The sequence below is a fragment of the Rhinoderma darwinii genome, chromosome 6 (genome assembly GCF_050947455.1).
Source record: "Rhinoderma darwinii isolate aRhiDar2 chromosome 6, aRhiDar2.hap1, whole genome shotgun sequence".
NCBI classification, from domain to species: domain Eukaryota; kingdom Metazoa; phylum Chordata; class Amphibia; order Anura; family Rhinodermatidae; genus Rhinoderma; species Rhinoderma darwinii.
Genome location: NC_134692.1, coordinates 24,042,135 through 24,050,974, shown reverse-complemented (window position 1 = coordinate 24,050,974; position 8,840 = coordinate 24,042,135).

Here is an 8,840-nt window from a genome sequence, read left to right as displayed (position 1 = left end):
TAAATGAAAGAATCTGATGTAAAGTAAAAAATATATAGACATATACGTGACTGATTTGAAGAGTTTCTTCAAATGTGTGTGATAAGGAGCGATGACCCCACAAACAATCGTTCTTACGAATGTTATTATCCAGTGTAAACAAGCCCAGCGATCAAATGGCAAAATGTTTGTTTGTCGTTGATAAAATAAAAATGATCGTAATGTAAAGTGTATAAGAGAGGGTTCAAAAGAAACGATTGCAGGAACGATCATTTATATGAACCCCCTCACAATCATTGCTACATGAAAAGGAAAGTAAACTGTTCACCTTCATATAGCATTTACCTGCCCATGTAAAAGGACCTTTAGTATTGCCCATGCTCCTTGCCCCTTCTCTGCTTTTAGTTCATTTAGGCTCTCAGGTAAAGACCTGGGTAATCTGGGACTGATTGTTTTTTTGGGGTTTGATAACTAACAACGTACCTCCCAACCGTCCTGTAAAACAGACCCTTAAAGGGACGAAGCTTATGCAAATATGTCCAAAGTGGGCGTGTCTTTGATGTTTTGTGGGTGTTCTTGAGCGATTTTGGGCTGGACTTGATAATGTCCCTTGAATGGGTATTCAAATTTTGGGAGGTAAGCTTAACAACCCCATTTAGAAGGCTGTAGCTCTTAGCACTCTTCATTGCATTCCTAGCTACAAACCCATCTCAGATTACTTCCATTTTCAGTGCAAATTTAAATTAATACTTTGCTGACAACAGAAAATAAAGAAAGAAAGGTGGCAGTGGTCATATTTTGCCATAAAAATGTCCTCCATGTCGCATTTTTACAATTAATGCTTTTACGCACCAATTGGTTAAGTCTACTGTATACAGGATATATGTCAACTGTAAATACTTCTAATACAACTATAAGGTCTTCTACTTCTAAGTGCATAGCCTACATCCCTGACTTCAGAGAGGTAACTTGGGTGGGTACACAAGGTCTATGGGGTGCTGCTGTGGTGGGTAGATTGTGGTCTGGGCTTAAAGGGAATCTGTCGCGAATTAAACCTTTTTTTTTAAGTGTCGTTACTTATTTCTATTATATTTTTTTACGTTTTTTGCTGTATTTCTTTTTTTCTTCCTGCAGTGCAGCTGGTCTTCATGATGGCACCTGCTGTCTCCCTGCAAACAGCTGCTCTGCTGTGTGACTCTGACCTGCGTCTGCGCAGTACAGAGCCAGAGAGCAGAATCAATGGAACAGCTCCCGTTCATTGACTCCTGTGCACTGTAGCTGCCGTATTCCATCTCTGTATGTGTCGTTAATCGACACATACAGAGATGAAAAACAAAATGGCAGCCCCCATAGTGAAGTAAAAGTTAGAAAAAAGAGAAAAGTAAAACACAAACACACAAATAAATAAAATTTATTTTAATAACATACTAAAAGCAATATTATATAAAAAAAAAAATTTCCGCGACACCCGTCCTTTCAAATTAGGAGACCAGTCCTAGCCGACTAGACTACCAAATCGCCAATCAATTCACATTCCACTCTGTTTAATGATGACATTTACCGAAACGTAATTATTTGGGCAGCTATAGATATTTATTTTATACAGAGACACATTTAAATGTGTTGTTTCCAAAATTCTGTATGGTACAAGATGTAAATAAAATTTTGTATATTGAATGTTGCACGCTGTAAAGAATGCTTAACTTGTGACATATCATATCCTTTTTAAATACTTTCTTTGCAAGGTGCATTAAAAGAAATCTATCATCAAAAATAACTTTTTGATTTAATCAAGTTTTTATTATATTTTTGTTTCTTAAATCCTTGTTGCAGTTTTTACATTGGAGCACAATTGGCTAACACTTCCTGTCACTTTTCCGCTTGTACTGTGTACACTAGGGGAACGGTCAGTTGTCTTCTTATTATCATCAGAAGGCAGGATTTCAATAAAAGGTAACATCTCTTTTATAAAGCTGGATGCAGATAACGCACCTGACAATTGGTGATGGGGACAGCTCAGCTCCTCCCCCCTTCCCTGCACAGTGACTTCTGCTCATGTCACAGAGCATGCTCACAACACTTCCCCTTAGAAGTCAATAAACAATTTTCTGAGTTACTTTTCCTACGTTCAGGTTCCTGTTGTAAAAAGAATCTCTTGAACTGCTGTTGCTTAAACTCAGGCAAAATGATTGCGCCATAATCATGTAATAAATTTGAAACCACTATTAGGCCAGACTGGCGCACGGTGAATTATCCTGCGCCAAGATAAGGCATTCAACACGCAGACGCAAGATTTCATCTCGGCGTAGGAGGTAGGGAAGACTGTCAATTAAAGGGTAACTAAACCTTCAAAAAACTTCTAACCTCTCATTGTAACATGTCAGAAGTTTTTTTATCGGTGGGGGTCTGAGCAATGAGACCCCCACTGATCGCTAAAACAAAGCGGCAGAAGCGCTCGGTGAATACTGAGCCATTTGATTCTAGGAAATCCGAGCAATTGGTGTACGAGCTCATAGACTTTCCCAAATCTTTGGGAAACTCTTGGGGATTGGAGGTGTATGATTTTTATTCCTATGCTAGAACATGTATTTAGTTTGGGGGTAAATTTGTTAATGACAGTTGCCCATAAAGAAACTAAAGATCAAAGTACTCGGAAGAAATCCAAGCAAACATGGGAGAACATAGGAACTCCATGCAGTTTTTGCCCCTTGTCTGATTATCCAGGAGTCAAGTACTACAATGCATTATTCTAATCAATGTGCCTATATGTATTTGTTTGATTCATATATGTTAAAGGGGTTTTCCAGGATTTTTCATTGACCGCCTATCCGCAAGACTTTACTGTTTTTCCTGACACAGTCACATTTATAAATGCACCTATTCCTGGTATTGCATTTCATTCCCATGCAAATGAATGGGGCTGAACTCGGTATGAACGGCAGTATCAGACATACCTGAATGTATGGATGCGACGTATGGATGCAGCGCTTTGACTGGAGAAAAATTGAATGCCCCTGACCCCTTCATTGTCGCGATCTGGGGGGGATCAGACCCCACCAATTAGACAATGATGGCCTATCCTACTGTAAGTATGGGCCAACAATGCAAGCTTCTGAAAAATCCTGTTAAAAATGAGTACTTGAGGTGCCTAAAAATGCACATATAGGTGAGAATTATTTAGTGGGAAGTTATGTGATTATTTACTGACTAATTTTATACATAGAATATATCTCTTCATATGGAACAGTAGTTAAAAATCTCCCTGTATATTATGAATAAATGCTGCCCATCTTTCACCATCTGCAAGGTAATCACGTTTTACATACGATTTATATTAATTATGCGTTTGGAGCCTTTCATGAGTCATCCTTTGGCGCTCATTAGTATCTATAATTAAGAACATGTTTGGGTGAAGATCAAATTACTTTTTGTTAAAATCTATTAAAAATAGAATAATGGGTGTGACATTTCCTAATAAAAGCCATTTAAAGCAAGTAATTGTTCATTAATGATATATAATAGAGATGTGATGAGTGAATTATTACAAGTCGCCTTACCACAAGGAATAGTAACTATTTGAGGATGAAACAAGATATACAGTATTTTAAAAAATAAATTATACGGAAATGTGATCTGCAAAATAAAAAATAATCCATTTGAACCAAGTCATATATACAAGAGATGGGGCCTAGTAGCAGAATTGAGCCACTGCTCAATATAAGCTCATGCCACTGTTGAAACAACAGCCCCGTTGAATTACATAGTTCTGTGTGACGGACGTTGCTTCCATGTCCGTCACACGGAGGTATTCAACGCTCGTGTGAATAAGGCCTTATACTGTTAGAAGGGGGCCAGAGAGTCCCCCTATTGTGGACAAAACAGAACTTGTGGGCTTCTTGCCCGGAGCCCTGCTTACAACCAGGCAGGAATAGTGTGGAACACAGGGGGAGATAACAATCCCTTCTGACATATCATGCAAGAAATGGTGACATGGTAGACGGTTTGAGGACAGACAACTCTGCACGTGCTTGATGTGTCTCACAGGGTTTTGAACCCATAGCACTGGCTTTCTAGCACCTGGGTTACTAACCTACTAGGTTATTTCTTAGTTACATACACATACACTACCGTTCAAAAGTTTGGGGTCACCCAGACAATTTTGTGTTTTCCATGAAAACTCACACTTATATTTATCAAATGAGTTGCAAAATGACTAGAAAATATAGTCAAGACATTGACAAGGTTAGAAATAATGATTTTATTTGAAATAATAATTTTCTCCTTCAAACTTTGCTTTCGTCAAAGAATGCTCCATTTGCAGCAATTACAGCATTGCAGACCTTTGGCATTCTAGCTGTTAATTTGCTGAGGTAATTGGGAGAAATTTCACCCCATGCTTCCAGAAGGCCCTCCCACAAGTTGGATTGGCTTGATGGGCACTTCTTGCATACCATACGGTCAAGCTGCTCCCACAACAGCTCTATGGAGTTGAGATCTGGTGACTGCGCTGGCCACTCCATTACAGATAGAATACCAGCTGCCGGCTTCTTCCCTAAATAGTTCTTGCATAATTTGGAGGTGTGCTTTGGGTCATTGTCCTGTTGTAGGATGAAATTGGCTCCAATCAAGCACTGTCCACAGGGTATGGCATGGCGTTGCAAAATGGAGTGATAGCCTTCCTTATTCAAAATCCCTTTTACCTTGTACAAATCTCCCACTTTACCAGCCCCAAAGTAACCCCAGACCATCACATTACCTCCACCATGCTTGACAGATGGCGTCAGGCACTCTTCCAGCATCTTTTCAATTGTTCTGCGTCTCACAAATGTTCTTCTGTGTGATCTAAACACCTCAAACTTCGTCTGTCCATAACACTTTTTTCCAATCTTCCTCTGTCCAATGTCTGTGTGCTTTTGCCCATATTAATCTTTTCCTTTTATTAGCCAGTCTCAGATATGGCTTTTTCTTTGCCACTCTGCCCTGAGGGCCAGCATCCCGGAGTCGCCTCTTCACTGTAGACATTGACACTGGCGTTTTGCGGGTACTATTTAATGAAGCTTCCAGTTGAGGACCTGTGAGGCGTCTATTTCTCAAACTAGAGACGCTAATGTACTTGTCTTGTTGCTCAGCTGTGCAGCGGGGCCTCCCACTTCTCTTTCTACTCTGGTTAGAGCCTGTGTGTGCTGTCCTCTGAAGGGAGTAGTACACACCATTGTAGGAAATCTTCAGTTTCTTGCCAATTTCTCGCATGGAATAGCCTTCATTTCTAAGAACAAGCATAGACTGTCGAGTTTCACATGAAAGCTCTCTTTTTCTAGCCATTTTGAGAGTTTAATCGAACCCACAAATGTAATGCTCCAGATTCTCAACTAGCTCAAAGGAAGGTCAGTTTTATAGCTCCTCTAAACAGCAAAAATGTTTACAGCGGTGCTAACATAATTTCACAAGGGTTTTCAAGTGTTTTCCAATCATCCATTAGCCTTCTAACACCGTTAGCAAACACAATGTACCATTAGAACACTGGAGTGATGGTTGCTGGAAATGGGCCTCTATACACCTATGTAGATATTGCATTAAAACCAGATGTTTGCAGCTAGAATAGCCATTTAGCACATTAACAATGTATAGAGTGTATTTCTGATTAATATAATGTTATCTTCATTGAAAAAAACAGCTTTTCTTTCAAAAATAAGGAAATTTCTAAGTGACCATAAACTTTTGAACAGTAGTGTACATACATACACATACATACATACATACATACATACATACATACATACATACATACATACATACACACACACATACACACATACACACATACACATACATACATACACACACACACACACACACACACACACACAAACAAACATACATACACACACACACACACACACATTTATACACATACATACACATACATACATACACATACATACATACATACATACATACATACACACACAAACATACATACATACACAAACATACATACATACATACACATACATACACATACATACATACATACATACATGCACACATACATGCATGCATACATACATTCATACACACATATATATACATACATACACATACATACATACATACACAAACATACATACACACATACACACACATACAGTGAAGGAAATAAGTATTTGATCCCTTGCTGATTTTGTAAGTTTGCCCACTGTCAAAGTCATGAACAGTCTAGAATTTTTAGGCTAGGTTAATTTTACCAGTGGCAGTGAGAGATAGATTATATTTAAAAAAAAAAAAGAAAATCACATAGTCAAAATTATATATATTTATTTGCATTGTGCACAGAGAAATAAGTATTTGATCCCCTACCAACCATTAAGAGTTCAGCCTCCTCCAGACCAGTTACACGCTCCAAATCAACTTGGTGCCTGCATTAAAGACAGCTGTCTTACATGGTCACCTGTATAAAAGACTCCTGTCCACAGACTCAATTAATCAGTCTGACTCTAACCTCTACAACATGGGCAAGACCAAAGAGCTTTCTAAGGATGTCAGGGACAAGATCATAGACCTGCACAAGGCTGGAATGGGCTACAAAACCATAAGTAAGACGCTGGGTGAGAAGGAGACAACTGTTGGTGCAATAGTAAGAAAATGGAAGACATACAAAATGACTGTCAATCAACATCGATCTGGGGCTCCATGCAAAATCTCACCTCGTGGGGTATCCTACACGTGGGGAACTTGTTAATGATCTCAAGGCAGCTGGGACCACAGTCACCAAGAAAACCATTAGTAACACATTACGCCGTAATGGATTAAAATCCTGCAGTGCCCGCAAGGTCCCCCTGCTCAAGAAGGCACATGTACAGGCCCGTCTGAAGTTTGCAAATGAACATCTGGATGATTCTGAGAGTGATTGGGAGAAGGTGCTGTGGTCAGATGAGACTAAAATTGAGCTCTTTGGCATTAACTCAACTCGCCGTGTTTGGAGGAAGAGCAATGCTGCCTATGACCCAAAGAACACCGTCCCCACTGCCAAGCATGGAGGTGGAAACATTATGTTTTGGGGGTGTTTCTCTGCTAAGGGCACAGGACTACTTCACCGCATCAATGGGAGAATGGATGGAGCCATGTACCGTCAAATCCTGAGTGACAACCTCTTTCCCTCCACCAGGACATTAAAAATGGCTCGTGGCTGGGTCTTCCAGCACGACAATGACCCGAAACATACAGCCAAGGCAACAAAGGAGTGGCTCAAAAAGAAGCACATTAAGGTCATGGAGTGGCCTAGCCAGTCTCCAGACCTTAATCCCATCGAAAACTTATGGAGGGAGCTGAAGATCCGAGTTGCCAAGCGACAGCCTCGAAATCTTAATGATTTACAGATGATCTGCAAAGAGGAGTGGGCCAAAATTCCATCTAACATGTGTGCAAACCTCATCATCAACTACAAAAAACGTCGGACTGATGTGCTTGCCAACAAGGGTTTTGCCACCAAGTATTAAGTCTTGTTTGCCAAAGGGATCAAATACTTATTTCTCTGTGCACAATGCAAATAAATATATATAATTTTGACAATGTGATTTTCTGTTTTTTTTTAATATAATCTATATCTCACTGGTAAAATTAACCTAGCCTAAAAACTCTAGACTGTTCATGACTTTGACAGTGGGCAAACTTACAAAATCAGCAAGGGATCAAATACTTATTTCCTTCACTGTACATACATACATACATACACACACATACATATACATACATGCATACATGCATACATACATACACACATATATACATACATACATACATACATACACATACATACATACATACATACATAAACATACATACATACATACATACATACATAACATACACATACATACATACATACATAACATACACATACACATACATACATGCAAACATACATACCTTCTCCCATATTGCTGCATAACTAGGCAGGTGTTCCATTCAAGAGTCTGTGAAACTGGGTGACAACTGTAGCATGCCCGCGGGATACCCGAGAATTGCTAGTTAAAGGTGTAGGCCTACAAAATGGCTGCCAGCTGGGCTCTCAGTGTGGATCACGGTGGATAACAGGCCTTCCCAGTCGCTCTGGGCTTGCTCACAGCTAGTGATGAGGGGGTTTGCATTGGTTTAAGGATTTTTCCGGGATAAAACTTTTGTGTGTCAGCGATTATAATCCTGGAATGTGATTACATTTGTAATGCATTGACTGTATCAAAATTGGCCCCGTTTCCCGATGCTGCCATGGGGCACATGACCGGTGACGTCGCTCTCTTTGCCTGCTGTGTTTACTAGCCATATACCTATCACGTGGTCGAACGGTTAAAAGTTTCTGCCTGGTATATGACACGTCACTAGTGACGCGCCGTGTACGGGCTGTTCTGTTATACGGACAGTTCTCTCGCTTGACAAGCGGTGGCTGCAGTGGCATTAAACAGACTCTGCTTGGTAAATATAAAACCTTTGTGAAAGCACAACTCCCAGCACGACCTGATAAACGATAGGAGCATGCTGGGACAATGGTTCGACACACACCCCATAAGTAGAAAATGCAGGATGAGGGCTTGGGAGACATCAAACCCCAGGCCAGACCACAAAATTAATTCAGACACCAGATGCAATAAAGACCCCAAACTAGACCCCTAATTTATTTAAGTCACCAGACCTCTAAATTAAATTAGACCCTAGATCAGACCTCTAAATTATTCAGACCGAAGATCAGACCCCAACATTAATTCAGACCCCAGAACCTCTCTATTTACTTACCGCTTCTTGCTCCCCGCATCTCTCCACCTCCGAGTGCTCTGTCAGGATCTTGTATACACTGCTGAACAGAACGG